General features: G+C 40.1%; 1 protein-coding gene across 4 annotated transcripts in view; it reads left to right on the top strand.

Annotated features, from left to right (window-relative positions):
- The window catches only part of AKAP11 (A-kinase anchoring protein 11), a 92,869-nt gene that overhangs the window by 6,463 nt on the left and 67,700 nt on the right, over positions 1-18,706 (top strand). For 2 of the 4 annotated variants that reach the window (XM_074191733.1, XM_074191729.1), the window contains exons 1-3: positions 3,894-3,982; positions 7,462-7,571; positions 15,230-15,319. The gene's annotated coding sequence lies outside the window, so the exon portion shown is untranslated. Of the gene's footprint in view, positions 1-3,893; positions 3,983-4,775; positions 4,830-7,461; positions 7,572-15,229; positions 15,320-18,706 lie in introns of those variants that run through there. The other 2 variants (XM_074191732.1, XM_074191731.1) reach the window with 2 other exon arrangements.

Genomic DNA, 18,706 nt, shown 5'->3' with positions numbered 1-18,706 from the left:
CCCACATTGGAGATTTTGCCTTTTGGGGAGGGGGTCTCTTTTGGGTGGTCTTGGGTGCTTCCAGGGCCTGTTCACTAGCTGCCCCAGCAGAAGACAATGCAATTTAAGTGAGGTTGAAGGTCAGGCCTTCAGCTGTGGTCTAAATTAGATGTTAAAAGAAGGAAGATTCCCTTAACAACGCAAGCAAAAGATTTACAAAATTTGTCTCCAAATGATCTTGTCACCCCTTATGCCCACATTTCTCTGCATCAATAAGACAGTTGATGGGTAGACATTAATAAATTGATAAATAGTAGATAGGTAATATATATATATATATATATACATATATATATATATATATATATATACATTGCTAATACACAGTAGAAGATAATAGATTTCAGATAATCAACTGATATTTATATAGATTTACATAAATTTTGTTAGAGATGAGTTGGCATGCTCTACCACAGGTTGGGCACAAATAGTCCTTGTGAACACCTGGAGTGATTACTCTAAACTTGTGCATCTCACATTTCCTTTGACTTGCTTCAATTCTGATTTGCTCATAGAGCATAGCACTTTCTCTCTGATGAGGGCATGCCACTCTTGGCAGTCCTGTGCCAGTGGTAGGTGAGTGATAGATGGTATACATAGATTATTTGATAAATAGGAGGGAGACAGATAATAGATAATTCTCAGATGAGCAGATAGCTAATAGAACTATTTTCCTTGCTTCCTTTTCCTAGTGTCCAATTCTGCCATCTTTGGTAAATCCTCTAAAGGTTCTAAAGGATTTGGGATTTTTTTTTAGAATTCCTTTATTGAACTCATTACAATAATTCCTCATTAAAATTCAAAGTGAAAAATCGAAATTCTTTAGAGTGGGAGGTAAGACACAGAATAGCAAGAAAGGTGAGATTAACTTCTTTTTTTTCACTATATTGTCTGGGATCTGCCATAATCATAATAATTAAGGCAACCAGGATGATAAAAGACTTTGAAGACATGGGGAATAGATATGAAAGAAGATGCAGAGGCATGACAACCTTTTTCAAATATCTCAAAGGCTGTCTGTCATGTTGAAGGAAGCATTAGACCAGTCCTATTTGGCCCCAGAGAGCAGAACCAGTACTCAGAGGTAGAAGTTGCAAAAGAATGAAATTTGGACTAGATGTAAGAAGAAACTTGACTCTGGAGTCAGAGGATAGAGATCCAGAATCTGCCTTTGTCAAGTATTGAGTTGCCATGAGAAAGCTGTTTACCCTCTCTTTGTCTCAGTTTCCATATATGTAAATGAGGGGATTCGTACCCTCTCTCCCCAAACCATTCTGTATTTATTTTCTACACATTCTGATTATGCCTACACATACATGTCTCTACTCCACCTCCCCATAGAATATAAGTTCCTTGAAGGCAAAGTCGGCTTCATTTTTTTCCCTTTGTATCATCACCCAATGCCTTGATGATGGTGGTTCTTTGTTCATGATATCAGGAAAGTGATGCCATGACAAACACTTGAATTGGATTTGAAATTGGATTTGAATGGGGGGGGGGGCTGGGCCAAGTCATCAGCCTCACTTTCTCCTCCAGAACCATCTGGATCCAGTGGCCAGATACGAGTCAGGACAACTGGAGATGGCCCTGGATGCGAGGCAGTCAGGGTTAAGTGACAACTAGTGAGCATCAAGTGTCTGAGGCCAGATTGGAACTCCTGATTCCAAGGCCAGGGTGTAAATCGTAGGAGTTTAATAAATGGTTATTGGTCAGTTGATTATCTTTCTACCAGTCTTCCTTTGGGGGAGTCTACCCCTAGGCTCTGCCATGAGCCTTCTCTCCCAATGACTCAATGACCACCTGCATGCAGATGGCTCCAGGTCTACACAGCCAACCTGGATCCCTCTCCTGAGCTCCTGGCCTGGACATTTCTACATGGATGTCCCACTGGCTTCTCAATTTAATATGTCCATAAATGGAAACCACCTTTCCTGCCAAACTCTCCTTCCTCATCTTGATGCAGGGGAAGATGAGACTTAAAATATAACAGAAAGAATTTGGGTGGGGATGTAAATTGATTCTTGAAGTAGAGAATTAAGATTGTAACAGAAGCCATCCTGATGTCTACGGATGGTGCCTCTTTGTAATGGAGGCTGCCCCGATGCCCGCGATGCCCACGGATGGCACCTCTTTGTAGCAGAGGGTGCCCCGATGCCCATGGATAGCACCTCTTTGTGGCGGAGGCCTCCCTGATGCCCACGGATGGCGCCTCTTTGTAACGGAGGCCGCCCCGATGCCCATGATGGCACCTCTTTGTAACGGAGGCCTCCCCGATGCCCACGGATGGCGCCTCTTTGTAACGGAGGCCTCCCCGATGCCCACGGATGGCGCCTCTTTGTAACGGAGGCCTCCCCGATGCCCACGGATGGCGCCTCTTTGTAACGGAGGCCTATCCGATGCCCACGGATGGCGCCTCTTTGTAGCGGAGGCCTCCCCGATGCCCACGGATGGCGCCTCTTTGTAACGGAGGCCTCCCCGATGACCACGGATGGCGCCTCTTTGTAGCAGAGGGTGCCCCGATGCCCACGGATGGCGCCTCTTTGTAACGGAGGCCTCCCCGATGCCCACGGATGGCGCCTCTTTGTGGCGGAGGCCTCCCCGATGCCCACGGATGGCGCCTCTTTGTAGCGGAGGCCTCCCCGATGCCCACGGATGGCGCCTCTTTGTAGCGGAGGCCTCCCCGATGCCCACAGATGGCGCCTCTTTGTAGCAGAGGGTGCCCCGATGCCCACGGATGGCGCCTCTTTGTGGCGGAGGCCTCCCCGATGCCCACGGATGGCGCCTCTTTGTGGCGGAGGCCTCCCCGATGCCCACGGATGGCGCCTCTTTGTGGCGGAGGCCTCCCCGATGCCCACGGATGGCGCCTCTTTGTAGCAGAGGGTGCCCCGATGCCCACGGATGGCGCCTCTTTGTGGCGGAGGCCTCCCCGATGCCCACGGATGGCGCCTCTTTGTAACGGAGGCCGCCCCGATGCCCATGATGGCACCTCTTTGTAACGGAGGCCTCCCCGATGCCCACGGATGGCGCCTCTTGCAAGAAGCCCTGCCTGATTGCCCAGCTTGACCTCATCTCTCTAACCCAGCCCCCTCATGTGTCTCCTTGCGTGTATTCTGCGTTCACTACAGCACTTAACAAACACTTCATGACTATTGATTGCTGGAAGCTCCGGTATTGGGTTCAGCACCCAGGGCAGAGGTGGCCTCACCACGAACACCCAGCAGGCCTTGCGCAAAGAGCATAATGCGGCTGAACAGTACTATGTCAGCCTGGGCTTTAAAGCCCCTGCAGCGGGGCCAGCCTTCAGGCCAATAGGAAGGCGGCGCCGCCCTCACGTGACAGCCGCCCGGCTGCAGGCAGCCTCCAGTTTTATTTTTTCCTTTTTTTAAAGGGCTTTCCTTAGCCCTTCCTCAGGATGCGCCATCTCGCGAGAACGTCCCTTCTTCCTCTCGCGAGAGTGGGCCGAGCTCCAGCTGCGGGGCGGAGCGAGAGGCGCGGTGGGCGGGGCGAGCGCCTGAGTGGCCACGGCGGAAGCGGGCGCGCGGCTTGGGGGCGGGCCGCGGGGGCGGGGGAGGAGGGCGGGGGGAGGGGAGGGGAGGCAGGTGGGCGGGCGGGCCGGCCGGCGGGGGCGCTTCGCGGAGCGGCGGCTCCTCTTCGGGGCCGGGGACGCGTCTGGGCGCCGCGGAGGCCGCCGAGGGGAGCGCGGCCCCGCCGAGGGGAGCGCGGCCCCGCCGAGGGGAGCGCGGCCCCGCCGAGGGGAGCGCGGCCCCGCCGAGGGGAGCGGGCTCGGGGCCGGGGCGGGGCGGGGGGGGGGTGAGGAGGGGGAGGGGCGGAGAGCGGGGGGGGGGGGGGGGAGGGGGCTCCCGGCGCGCTCCCGGCCCCGGCTGTCCGCGCCCGCAGTGGCGGCTTCGGGAGCGGCTCCCCGGATCCTCCGCCGCAGGAGGGGGTAAGAGTGGGGCGGGGGCCGGAGACAGCTGCAGGCAGCCCCTCCCCACCTGCCCACCTCCCCATCTCCTCCATTTCCCCGCCCCCATTCCCCATCTCCCCTCCCCCATCTCCCCATCTCCCCATCTCCCCGCCCCCATCTCCCCCATCTCCCCGCCCCCATCTGCTCCATCTCCCCATCTCCCCGCCCCCATCTCCCCTACCTCCCCATCTTCCCCCTCCCCTACCTCCCCATCTCCCCCATCTCCCCGCCCCCATCTCCCCATCTTTCAATCTCCCCGCCCCCATCTCCCCCATCTCCCCGCCCCCATCTCCCCATCTCCCCCATCTCCCCATCTCCCCCATCCCCACCTCCCCCCCCCCCCCCCCGCCCCGGGGACCCCCTGGAGTGCTTGGGCCCTGCCCTCGGGCCCCCAGCCCGGCCCTCCCGCCTCTGCGGATGCCGCAGCGCCCCGGGGCGCCCCTTGGCCCTCTCCCCTCTCCCCCGGTGGCGCCCCCTGAAGCGGGTCCGTCACCCCGACTCGGCAGAACCAGAGGAAATGCTGATGGTTTCCTTTGTGTAGTGAAGGGAATAGGTTTAGCCTTTTGGTTTTTAAGCGTATCTTCTTCACTATGGGAAGCAAGAGGGGGGAAAATATTGAGGATCTGGGTTCAAGTGCTGTCTTTGACACTTATTTCTATGACCTTGAGTAAGTCCCATAACCTGATTCTCTTCTATAGAGTGAGATTTGCTTAGGTGACCCTTGAGGGTCCTCCTAGTTCTATTTTTTTTTAAATTAAAAAAATTTTTTTTTAGGTTTTTGCAAGGCCGTGGGGGTTAAGTGTCCTGCCCAAGGCCACACAGTTAGGTAATTATTAAGTGTCTGAGGATTTGAACTCGGGTTCTCCTAACTCCAGGATTGGGGCTCTATCCACTGCCACTTAGATGCCCCCTATGTTACCTATTCTTAACCAGGCCTCTATTGTTACAAGCTAATCTTTTTACTTTTCTCTAGTTGGCTCTATAAATCTTTCCATATTGCTGTTCCAAATCTTTTTTTCTTTTTCTCAAACCTATTGGATTATTCACTGTTTTCTATTCACTGTTTTCTCTCTCAGCAAAGGAACCCTACTTTCTAATTTAAGAAAATGAAGCATATCCATTGTAATCTCCATTTCCCCCTTTTTTCTATATTTTACCATCCCTTTCATTATCCCACATTCTTCATTTGCTCCAGTAGCTACCTTCCCTTCTGTTGCTAGTTTCATCTTCTCTGGAAGATAGTTCATTTATTCATCTTCTGTTGACAACTTTCTTATTCCTATTCCTAAAGAACATTCACTTAATCCTTAATCCTTAATCCCCTCAATCTGTAGTTCTTTCTCTTTTCCCTTTTATAGGCAAACTCATATAAAAAAAAAACTTCCTATTTTGTAGTATGACTTCTGATCCCATCAATGAACTGAAACTTGAAAAGAATCACTTTTTTTTTTTTATCTAGTCATCTTCTTGACAAGTGCTAAACCCTAAAACCAGAGCTGAAACTTTGGAGGATTTCACTGTTTCACTCTTGGACTCTAGTAGTGGTTCCTCTCTCCCTTCTAGGTAGTCCTAGATATCCTTTCCTATGTCAGCCTCTACTGCTGTATACGTACCCATCACCTTTCCTAGACTTTTTTTAGTTGCAGAACTACAATCAAATCAATTGCTTCTAGTAAGACTATGCTAGTGTGCTCTCAAACTGCTCTAGTAATCATCCTTTTATCTTTCCAAAACAAAATACTTTTCCTTGGCCACCTCTTTCCCATTTTAGAGATATTACTTTTCTGGTATTCACTTTTCCTTATCTGTAAAGTGAGCAATTTAAAGTTGATAATCTATCTCTAACTTTATTATCCTTTGATCCTTTTTATTGCCTTCCTTTTTAGCATTTAAGCTTCCATAGTTGGTTGAGCATTTAAATACTTTTTTCATTCATTTAACAGCTCCATGCTGCACATCTCCATCCCAAACTCAACCTATCCAAATTCCTTCTGCTTGATAGTGCTTTCTTCTCAGATTTTCTTGAATTTGCCTTCTTTAAGACATAAAGATAGGAGATGGAGTGTTGATGGGAAAGAACAGTGAGAAGGATAGTTTGTTTGGATCACAATGTATTGGGTGCAAGAGTAATGTTCACTGAGCTGGAAAGTTTGGTTTGGGCCAGATTATGATGAACTTTGAAAGCTGAATAGAGTGATTTATATTTTATCTTGTAATTAGTAGGAAACTAACTGAAGTTGGTTGAATAGGAGAGTTAACTGGTCTTTTAGAAAAAATACTTTGCAGCAGTATGTAGGCTGGATTGGAATGTGGAGAGACCTGAGGCAGGAAAACTAGTTAGGAAGGCTTCACAGTGACCTGGTTAGTTGTTGTCCTTTCTTGAAGACCAAAGTGACATCCCTATGCTGGGATCAAGGTATAAATGTGTCTAACTGTTACTGGTTAGACCAATATGATCTCTGAAGACTCTGACACAGGTTGGGCACAAATAGTCCACATGCACATATGGAATTTAAATGTCTCTAAATTTACTCATCTCACGTATCTTTTAAGCTACTTTAATTCTTTGTTGCTCATAGAGTGCAGCTCCTTATTTGGATGCAGTCATACCATGGTGGGTAGTCCTTTGCCAGTGTCTTCTATATTACACAATTGATTCCAGAGTTCTTCAGAGATACTTTGAGACTCTGCCTGTAAGATTCTTTTGACCTCAGAATGAACACTTGCCTTGTGTGAATTCTCTGTAAAAAGTTTTTTAGGCAAATGTATATTTGACATTTGAGCAGAATTGCACTCTCTGCAGTAGAGTTTATATAGTTGACAGTTCACCTTGAGAAAGGACCTCAGTGTCCAGTATCTTGGCTATGTTATCTTCAGAATCTCCCTAAGATAATTCAAACAGAAGTGATTCAGTTTCCTGGATTGTCACTGATAGTCCATATAGGTTTCACAGATATACAACATTGAAGTCAGTACATTGGCTACATAGACCTAGCTTAAGAGGTAAAGAGGACCTTCAAGGGATAACTGTATGAATGGAATGAAAGAAAGCTTGGTTGTGAGAGATGCTTTGGAGGAAGAAATGGTAAGATAGAGCAACTGATTAGATAAGGCAGGAAACAGAGTGGGAAGTTAAAGAAGTGCTGAGATTAGAATAGGATCCTGGGAAACTGGAAGGGTGCTGGTGCCTTCAACAGAAATGGGGAACTTGGAAGAGGGAATAATAGTTTGGGAAGAATGAATTTAGTTTTGGGCATGGCTAAGTTTAAGATTTCTCCATGACATCCAATTGGATGAGTAGTAGAGTTACCTGTGATGTGATCAATGTTGTGAAAGTGAAGTTCAGGGTAGACATTGGGTTGATTGTGTGGATCTGTGAGTCATTTACAGAGAGATGTCAAAACTTTTTTGACTGCATCCATGATGGAACTTTGTTCTGTTTTTCTTATCCCTTTCAGAACTGCTGATGTCTTCTGATGAAGTTGTTTAATGAGCTGTTTCTCTTCTGAACTGGACCCCAGATCCTCATACTCCAAACCTACCACACTGAACTGCATCCCATTGCCTGGTTTGTGAAAGCCTTACATGATCCTTCTTGAGAGTTTTATTGATGATAAACTTAATACCTGTGTAAATTATTCTCATAAAGATTGATTGTACATTGATACTACTTGTCATTGCCATTAAAAGTTCATATTCACCCTTGGGTAACAAATTAGCTCCATCAAGGATGATCTCTCTATTGGAAAGCCAAATGTGATTAACCTCATTTCAGGTGTGTGCTTGATGCAAATGTGAGATTTTCTTATACGTATATATATTATATATACATATATAACTATATCTGTTTATCTAGCTATCTATCTATGTATTAAACAAAGGAATTATCTTTTCTTCTGTAAGATTCTAAGGCTTTATTGGAATCCAATTTATGGTTTTGGCAAGAAAAAATTGGGCATCACCAAAAAAAAAAACTAAAAGCAAATGATTAACATTTATATAGTTCTTATTATGGGTCAAGCATTATGTGAAGTGGGTTACAATTATTAACTCACAAAAACTGTAGATGGATGCATACTAACTTATAGCATTTTATGTGGTTAAATCCATTCTTTGTTTCAGTCAGGTGACTTGCATATCAACTTTTAACACATAGTTCAAAAGACTGGAGTTTGGGAAAATGCTGGTCTGATGGTAGCAAAAGAAATATATTAAGGAGTTAAGAACAAATAGATTGGATAAATAGACAACTACTATCTCCCTCCAAATACTGATGGGGACAACTCAGAACATTGAACTTAAGAGCCTTAGGAATAATAGTGACTCAAACTACCATTAAAAACTTACAGCTCAACCCCTGTAGTCATAATTGAGGGGAGAAATTCTTGCAGAGAAGGTCTCTTTTACTACCACCAACAGTAGCTACTGACCAGCTCTTGCTAATGGACAGATAAAAGAAGTCTGTAAATGACAATGCCTCTCGACCACTCATCCTAGTCTTCATAGTAATTATCTGAGATAGTAACCCCTGGGAGAAGGGGTCAGTCATTCCCACTCAGTTCTTAACCAACCCCTCCCCCCCTTTCTCTCCTCCCATACATTTAGGGCAGGTACACCAGCCTACCTGAAGCAATAAGGAACTATAAGGGAGTTGCAGTAGGCAGCATGTGCTAGGAAAGTCAAACCACCCCTACCACCTTGGCCAACACTGAATTCAGGAGCCTTAAGAGTAACTACTTCTAGCTCAGTTCTTGCCACTAGTATCCTTTGAGATTGTAGCCTATAAATGCAGCTTGTTCACAATTCTTATATACAGATGGTATAACCACAGCTATTGAAGACCCTGCATGGGGATGCTTTGCCACCAAAGTCTTTACCAGTCTCTCTTCTTCCCTCTCTCCTTCCCTCCCAGTTTTCCTTCTTCCTCTTTCCCTCTTGGCTCCTTTCCTCTTTTTATTCCTTTTCTCCCTCATTCTCTGTCTTTCCCTCCTACCTCCCATTTCCCTCCCTCCCTTTCTGCAGCTTATCTGTGTTTTGAATAGAACAGGTAGAATTATTATTTGATAGATACACATTCGTATACATACTTATTGGTTGGACCTCTGGTCCATCATTTATCTGCCAAGAAGTGAGAAGCATGAGATAGTTTTCTGGAGTCATAATTAGTTATTGTATTCATCACAGTTTGTAAATCTTTCATAATTTTCCTTTACAGTGTTGTAGAAGTGGTTTTCTTAGGTTCACTTCACACTGCATTAGTTGAATTCCATTTGAAGGTGAGAATGGAAGTAGACAGGAGTAAGGAATGAGAAAGGCCAATCAATGGTTGAATATACAGGAGACTTTTGTCTATTAATCAGAAATATTTGTATTTTTTTTTAGATTTTTCAAAGCAGTGGGGTTGAGTAGCTTGCCCAAGGCCACAGGGCTAGGTAATTATTAAGTATCTGAGGTCGGATTTGAACCCAGTTACTCCTGACTCCAAGGCTGGTGCTCTATTCACTGCGCCACCTAGCTGCCCCAGGAATATTTTCTTTAAGAAAAGATTGAAAAGGTGCTGATCAAGGTAGAGCAATACCAATATAAAAGATGAAATAGATCATATTTTAACTGAAAAAGAATGATTGTTAAAAATGTGGGAATCATTTCTGAGTCAGCAGTCTTTTATAAAGATCACTGACTTGTTAGAACAAAGATCAAAGCTACTAAGCTGGAAAGAAGAATAAAAAAAACAACCCTCCATTGTTATCTATTTAAACAAGTTGATTGTGAATAAAGAGCTGAGTGAATGAAAGCATACCAATTATAATAATTTTATACAGAATTTTACCTGACATAACTAGTCAGCCAAGCATGTAATAATATGGTAGGCTGTATGCCAAGTGTTAGGATACAAAGAAAAGGGGAAAAAGAACCTTGTACCTATAAGGAGCTTACATTCTAGGGGATGTGGACCCCAAAACGTGTTTTAATGAACACTTGACTTATTTGTTTAGCAGAATGGTTTGACAGTTAATGGCAATATAGATTTGGAAATATAAGTTTACTTGCAAAATGTTATAGACATGAATGATGGAAGATTATGACCAATTTTGCTTCAACATTGGAAAGGACTGTGGAATGACAAACACTAATATAATATTGTGAAAGGGTTATTTTCAACTTGTTTTCAAAAGCAGTATGGCTTATATGGGAAAATGAACATGTTTTGACCCCCCAGGGAGACAAAGACAGAAGAAAAAGTCTCACATACTCCAAAATATTGACATCATTTGAAAACAAATTAAGGGCCCATCAGTTGGAGAATGACTGAAAAAAATTTGTTGTAATAATGGATATGATAAAAGAAAATTTATTTTGTGCTGTGAGAAATGACAGAAATGAGTTCAGAAGACTAGGGCAAGACTTCTCTGAATTTATAAAGAAAGCAGAAGAGACCTAATGATAACAATAATGTAAACAACCACACTAAAAAATTAGCTGAACTCAAATTAATTATAATTGCTAGTATTGGTGTCCAAGAACTGATGATAAACCTATCAGCAAATAGTTCAGTTGTGGTGCATTGTATATCATGCTACCTTTGATGTCAGAGATATTTCTAGGATAGTCGGGTCCTCACTCCAAATCTGGTATTCCATCCACTGTACCACTATGTTCCATTAACTCAGCCTTTGAGAACTCCATGATGTCTCTGTGCTAGCATGGAAAAAAAGGAATAGAACTTTGGTTGAAACAGTGGAAGGATAGGGGAAAATTGTCTAAGTGTGAAGTAAGCTTTTCATGAAAAACTATAATTTAGAATTCTTACAAAGCTATGTATCCTTTTCTCACATAAAAATAGAAATTAAAAAATTTTGCAAGAACACATTTATAATGTAAGTAATACTCAACACATTATAAGTAACAAACAATACCCAATAAAATAAGTTATTGGAAGTCAGAAATGCCAATGAACTCATTTTTTTATGGAACTGCAAAACAGTTCAACTGTTCTGGAAAAATAATTTTGATTCATGAGAAAACAATCTTATATTTTAATGCTCCTTATACACACCTTAGGAGCATAATATGAATTTTTTAATTAAAGTTAATTTGTCCTAATCCAAATTTTGTACTTCCATTTTGATTGCTGCTGCCTACAGGTAACCTTAAAACCAGCTGTCAAATTTAAACACTCATGAAACTATATAGAATCTGCTAAAAAACATAGAAAATACTTGGTTTCAGTGATCATGAATATCAGTCAATATTTGGCATGTCAGAAGCAATATTTCTTCCCAAAGCATTACTCACCATTGCCTGTAAATGATTATAAGTCTATAAGCATTTCCCACTGGGATTACTTAAATTCTTTGGTCCTTTTTTTTTTCTCAGTCATCAAATAAAACTAAAATGTCAACCTTGGTTCATTTGCAAAAATCTGTTACTACCTCTCCTGTGCCAGGGGAGTTGAATGACTTTGAAAGAAGATAAATGCCAACCTGCTTTCTCCAACTACAAACTCATGTTTCAATTGAAAAGGTATCAAATCAAGCATTAGTGGATGAAAGCAGAACAAAGAATAGAGATCAAGAGCCATTGTTACTCTAGGGAAGAACAACTAGACAACAACATGAAATGTTACTATTTCTCAATCTTAATATCATCCTTGAAAAATTCAAAAAAGATCTATTATTTCATCAGGTATTCTCTTCAATGAATTGGGTCATAATTTATACATCTCTGTCCATCTTTTTTGACTCTTGTTCATATTCTCCCATTCTGCACATGGTTAGGATACTTAATAATAGGTGAACACACAACATGTGTGGTTCCATATACTTCTAGCTCTCTGATTATATTAAATTATACAAATGAAAGTTCATGAATACAAAAAACATTTATTGAAACAGATGGCAGAGCACAAAAACACATTTGTCATAATAGCAAAAGACAAGATAAAAATAAGAAAGCTAAGCTAAATTTTAAATTCTATTCAATACTGCCCTGCAAGGTAGATTGTAGTTTTCTGTTTTCTTCAAATTTTTTTTTAAATTGCTTCTTTGGAATACCCTTGTTTCTATATGACAACCATAGACAGTGTGACCTAGACTCATCTCTGTAGTTTCCATTTTTATAAATATATAATCATAGCTGCTATAATTTTATCACTATCATAATTTCCATATCTTTGATCAGAATAGTAATTAGATTCTTGATTTCAATTTTGACTTTGGATTCGATTTTGGCATCACCTCATCTGACAGCTGTTATGTCTATTTCTTTTTTTTTCTTTTGTTGAGTTTTGCAGTTTGATTTCACATTTCCCAAATCCAATTTTAAGGTATTTGCTTCCTAACTAATTTTGTTTTCTAATTCTTTGGCTGGCTATGTGATTTTTTTTTTTCAAAGTCCCTTTATTTTGTTTGGGTCCAGTATTCCCATCCTCTCCAAACCCTTACAAAATACTCTTGATTGGTTCTTCACCTTTCACAACTTTCATGGGAGTATGATTATTGATGTAAAAATGGAGCCAGAGTGGTATTGATAGTAACCCACTGTATCAGGTATCAGACCTTTATCAGAACTGCTTCATTCAGAGATTTTTGTCCTTTTACATTTTGTCTTTTTATCCTAGCTGTGTTGATTTTCCTTTACAAATTATTGGGTATATGTTTACATATTGTATTTCCGCTTGTAGAACCTTCTTGAGGGCAGGAATGATTTCATTTTTATTTTGTATCCTTAGTGCCCTGCATAGTTTTTTAAATGTGGTGTCCCATGTGACCTTTTTAATTGATTATTGCCTTAGGTCATAGCACCTCCTAACTCAAGGTGCTGTGATATTTGAGCTAGCACCTGGGTGGAATTTGGTTCATGTATTACCCAGTGTCTCTTGAAACTGCAAGTATAATCTTTCCTAAGCAAAAAAAATATTTGTGTTAATTATAGCTATAATTTATTGTAATCCTTTTCATTGCATATTAAGAGTTAATAATTTTCTTTGTAGTTTCATGGTTTGCATGTTAAAAGTGAAACAATTTTTTTTATCTTTTTTTATTTTATTTTATTGTGAGAAGTCTTCATTCCCAAGAACATGATAATTTCTTCCAGAGGCATTCTCTAGACAATTAGTAGCATCTGTACTGTGTAAGCTGTCTACCAGGAGATTAGAATCAGAGGTACCAAATATGTATTTGCCTTAGGTTTATTATGATATAAATAGTCCAGTGTAGACCTCTAGTTCAAATAACAACCTGTGTAGGAAGCAAGGATCAGGTTGCCCCCCAAGAGCAGACTGGAATTTAGAAAGCCCATCCATGAAATTGGCTACATGTATATACTTGGGCTATTCAGTATGCAAGGTCAGATCCTGAAGTATTTCTTCATTTCATCATTTCATATGAACCATTAAAAAAAGGTGAGTTTTTCTCCTGTATATAACTGAGAGAACAATTCAGCCTCAAATTGCCATGCTTTTGAATTTGTCCTGTAGTTCTCACTTAGACTTTGGCGCTTTTTTCCCCATAGAATTTTCTGCCATTTCTTTTTCTTTCGAGATTTTGGGATTTTTTTCCTTTGTTGAATAATATCTTTTTATTGCATTGTATACTTTTCTATATTGCTTCATTTCCCCTCCTCATCTCCTTATAAGTTCCACTGCTGAGTTTATCTTTTAGTAGACTGAGTTCATACCTAGCCTTTCCAACTTGACATTCTTATTTTCTACCTTTTCTCCATATAGTGTTAGATCAGTCATTTATGTAGTGCCTACTCTGTGCCTTATTGGGAGGGAGGCATTGAAGAAACTGAGGCAGGTGTTAAGTGACCTGCCCAGGGCCACACAGCTAGGAAGTGTCAGAAGATGGATATGATGGAAGGTATCCCTGACTCTACTTCCAGCCTTCTGTTAATTCACCCCTAACTGCTTCTTGTGGCATCAGCAGTGATTAAGTATAGCTCTGTTTTCTTCCTGTTCATATGCTAAGACTGTCCATTTTCAGTTACCCATAGGTCCTCTCTCTCTCTCTCTCTCTCTCTCTCTCTCTCTCTCTCTCTCTCTCTCTCTCTATATATATATATATATATATATATATATATATATATTTTTTTTTTTTTTTTTGCAAGGCAATGGGGTTAAATGGCTTGTCCAAGACCACAAAACTAGGTAACGATTAAGTGTCTGAGGCCAGATTTGAACTGAGATACTCCTGAATCCAGGGCTGGTGTTCTATCTATTGCACCACTGAGCTGCCCCATGTCCACTGATATTTTTAACATAGAGTAGTATTCCCTTAATATTTTCACCCCTCCCTCCATACAGCCTGATTGGCCCGAGGTTCCCTGATGTAACTTTCTGGTGTCAGGGCACAAAAAATCCAGCCTAGTCCCCAGACTTGGTGATTGCCTTAGACCACTTGACTTTACCGTGCCTTGATTATATATCGACCAAACATATTTCTGGATTGAGAAGAGGAGGATATATCCGTTTCATTTCATACCAATATTGAACTTGAACAAAAAGGCCACTGGGGTTAGAGCTCTGCCAGCAACACTATTGTTATTAAAGATGTGTTTGATGGGGACCAAGAGGATTCTAGTTAAAGGGAAACTTACTGGGTACAGTACTGTAGCTGTCAAAACCATCTTTCCCTTCACTTAAAAAATGCCTTCTCTTCTAGGTTTTTTTGGAATTGTGGAGTTTCTTTTACCCCAGCTATTTACTTTTTCAGTCATGAGACAGGGAAAGCTCAAATCTCTCCCCAGTTAAAAAATGGAGGAGAGTGCTTAGAAGGTAACCAACCTTAGAAGCCACCTATGCCTTCAGCTTGAAAATCTGACCTCTTGCTTATGTGTAGTGTATCAGGTCACCTATAGGTAGGACAGAAAGACCATCATGGAGTATTTTTTTGTGGTTGTATTTAATTGTGTTAAGTGTTTTATTTTTAAGTGTTTTTTTGATTATAGATGTTAGAGCCATGGAATTTATCTGAGAAGCACCTGTTTATTCCACTGCCTAGAAGCTTAGAGCTTTTCATTATAGAAAGACTTCATTATTATCAAATATGTCTATGTCCCAGTTCACACATTTTAGTAAGAAATGTAATTATTTTTCTTTTCTGCATCTTAAATGACCTAATGCAATTATTTCTGCCAATTTCTAGGAATGCATAGCCTTTATATCCCTAATTCTCTTTTTTCCCCAGTTTGCCTACTCTTTCCTTTTTTCCTTTTCCCTTTCAGTATGGTGTAGAGAAAAGAACATTGGAGTTGAAGTCTGAAGAACAGGGTTTGAGTCCCAGCTGTGTCACTTTTTAGCTGTGTGGCTGTGGGGTAAGTCATTTAACTATTCTGAGCCTCAGTTAATAGTAGCACACATTTATTTAATATTTTTATATTTTATAAAGTACTTTTTTCATAGCAACCCTCCGGATCTAATTATCTTCTTTTGTAGATAACAACTGATTTTGTTGAACTCTTTTTTTTTTGGCTATATTTCAGTGTTCTCATAATTCCATAATGCTATATCTTAATTTGTATTGTGGATATAAACATATTTGGCCTCAGATGTTCTTATTTAGTGTACTTCTAAATACTATATAAATATTGTGTATATATATATATATATATATATATATATATATAAAACTTTTTAATTAAAATGCTAGAGCATGTTGTACCTTTTCTATTACATATTTTTATCACAAGCCACTTGTTCCTCTGTGTTCTTTAATGGACACTTTGCTCTACTCATACCTTTATTATGAAAGAGATAATAAAAAAATCTGTTCTTGCAATAACAAATACTCTATTCACTTCTGATCTTTATTCATGTACTTAATTATCTTTATCTGTGTATATGTGCAAGTATTTGACTATGGAATATTCATACACATAGTTGCAGTCAATATGAAGATCTTTTTTTCCCCCACTTAACTATATCTTAAAAGAATGGACATACTTAACATTTTTTTTAACAATTTTATAGTATTTCATTATGCTATTATACCAGTTTGTTTTGCCATTCTGCCTTTGTGAGATATTTATGTTGTTCTAGGTTTTTTGCTATTATAATTATTACTACTACTAAAGTTTTTTTTCTTGTGCAAAGTTGAGAACTTAAAATAGTTAACAGTGCCTTGTATATGGTAGTTTTTGAGCAAAAATGTTTTTTGAATGAATGAATGAATGCTGTCTAACTCTGGAGAGAGTATAGATTTGTTCACATGATAGATGTACTTCTTTCATCTCTAATGCAATGGCATTTTGTTATTTTTATTTATTTTTGCCAGTTTAATAGGTAAATACTTGAAATCTATTCAGATTTCCAAGTCTTTTATTATTAGTGGAGAATAGTATGTACAGAGGGATAGAGGACCAGTCAAAAAAGTCAAGAAATTTTGACTTTGACTTAACTTTGACCTGTTCTCTTTGTATGATTATAAGTAAGTCCTTTAATTTCTCATTGACTGTGGCACTCATGGTGACCATACATTAAATTCTTGAGCTTTATTGGCAAAAGGATTTTCTTTGTTTGGATTGGCTGTTCCCTATATTAGTGAGATCAGGGCTAGTGTTAAGAGTCCTATTCTTTCCCCTATGACCCCTCTCCCCCCAAAAAGTTGTTAAAACTTGCCATTTTTTCATTGGATAATTTTTCTGTAAGTATAGAACTCTGAATACAGACTTAATAAAATTGTAATTCTCCCCGTTCATTTAAAAAATATGTGCTATTTTTGGGATACAAGATATATTTGACTATGCCTCTAGATAGATCTTTGTCAAATGTATTCAGAAGAGAGGAATTTGAGCCATATATTTTGAAAATGTTTTGTAATAATTTTTATATTAACAACTTTGTGTTTGTTTTTATTCATTTTTCAGATAAAGAAATTAGTTTTTTTTTTTTTTTTTAGGTTTTTGTAAGGCAAATGGGGTTAAGTAGTTTGCCCAAGGCCACACAGCTAGGTAATTATTAAGTGTCTGAGGCCAGATTTGAACTCAGGTACTCCTGACTCCAGGGCTGGTACTCTCTCCACTGCATCACCTAGCTGCCCCAGTCTAGTTTTTCTAAATGATACATGATGAAAAGGAATTGAAGGTTTTGAATGACATCTAGTTCCCACCTTTCTTTATCCAGAGCTCTTTCTGCCCTCATCTTCATTGTTTATAGTGATTTTTGTGGCCACCATAACTCTTCAGGACAATTCTATTTAGGGGAATAGCATGAGTAGAAGATTTCTACCAGTTGCAGGACATGAACTTTTATCACATAGTACCTGGAAACTCTGGAGAGAGATGTTTAAAGAAACTATCAGATGCTGTTACAGGAACACTTTTTAGCTATAGCTACTTAGTACAGTAGTTTCTTGCCTTTATTCATATTTGGAAGGCAAGAGGAGTTAGACAATGACTTACAAGATCACAGTCATTGAAATAATGAAATTAGGGTTAATAAAGTCATCTATTCGTAGCCATAAGCCTATGGGAAAGGTAGTGAAAGTCCAATTCCCATTCTAATGGTGAGGAAATTGAGGCTTCAAATATTTTAAACTTGCCTTTGGTCACATAGCTAATAGTATCAAAGATTGGACTCCAACCTAATTCTTCTAATTTAGGAGTTCTTAATATGGTGTCTTGGACCCTTTGGCAGTAAACCTATGGATTCTTCAGAATTAAATTTGTAAATAATTGAAGGAAATATTCATTTTTGTAAGTTAGGGGAAATAAAGATGTAAGTTAATAAGAACTAGTTTAATGTCTCCCTGCAGGAATCTAGATATAAGCAATGACAAAACCCTTTAAAAATCAAGCAGAATATTCTAGATCTCCAGGTGAGGGATTCCCATGCACTCAATACCAGGAATGGTTCAGATTCTAATGTAGTAAAAGGTTCTTAATATCAGTTTCATAGATCCTCAAAAGGTTACATGGATAGATTTCAAGGTCAAGAGGTCAGAGAACTCATTAAATTAGATGGGAGAAAAAAAAAGTTACATATTTATTTTCACTAACTTCTGAAAGGGGAACCTAGGTTACACTATGAGTGTATAGAGCACTAGACTTGGAATTGGGAAGACTTAACTTCACATGTTCTTATCCAGGCTCTGAATTATTAGTTGTGTTACCATGGACAAGTCAATTAACCTGTTTGCTTCAGTTCCTCATCTGCAAAATAAACTGGAGAAGGAAATAGCAAAACCTCTTCAATATCTTTTTCAAGAAATCCCCAAATAAGGTTTGGAATAGTCATGTGTGACAGAAATAATTGAACAGCAGCAACAAAAATCTGCTGAAAATGAGTGTTTTTTTAAAATTTTTTTCAAGCTATGGTTATTTATGAAGTCAGACATAATGGTTCCAGAAGCTGTCAAAAATATTGCTAAAGATTAAATAGCTTTGGGCAAGAAATTGAAGATTTAGAGACATTGTAAGCATCTCCATCACTAGCAATAATTTAAAAATAAAACAAAATTTTGATTCATCTGAAAGCAGTGTCACCAAGTTCTGTCCATAATTTCCCCTTCTGCCTTTTCTCTGTTAACCTTTTTTTTAAGAAAGATTTTATTTATTTTGAGTTTTACAATTCCCCCCATTCTTGCTTCCCTCCTCCTACTCCCCACAGAAGGCTGTTTGCTAGTCTTTACATTGTTTCCATGGTATACATTGATCCAAGTTGAGTATGATGAGAGAGAAATCATATCCTTAAGGAAGAAAAAT

Source organism: Macrotis lagotis, chromosome 6 (assembly GCF_037893015.1).
Source record: "Macrotis lagotis isolate mMagLag1 chromosome 6, bilby.v1.9.chrom.fasta, whole genome shotgun sequence".
In the NCBI taxonomy this organism is placed as follows: domain Eukaryota; kingdom Metazoa; phylum Chordata; class Mammalia; order Peramelemorphia; family Peramelidae; genus Macrotis; species Macrotis lagotis.
Note: the sequence above shows the minus strand (reverse complement) of the source record. Positions and strands in the feature narration are given on the sequence as shown.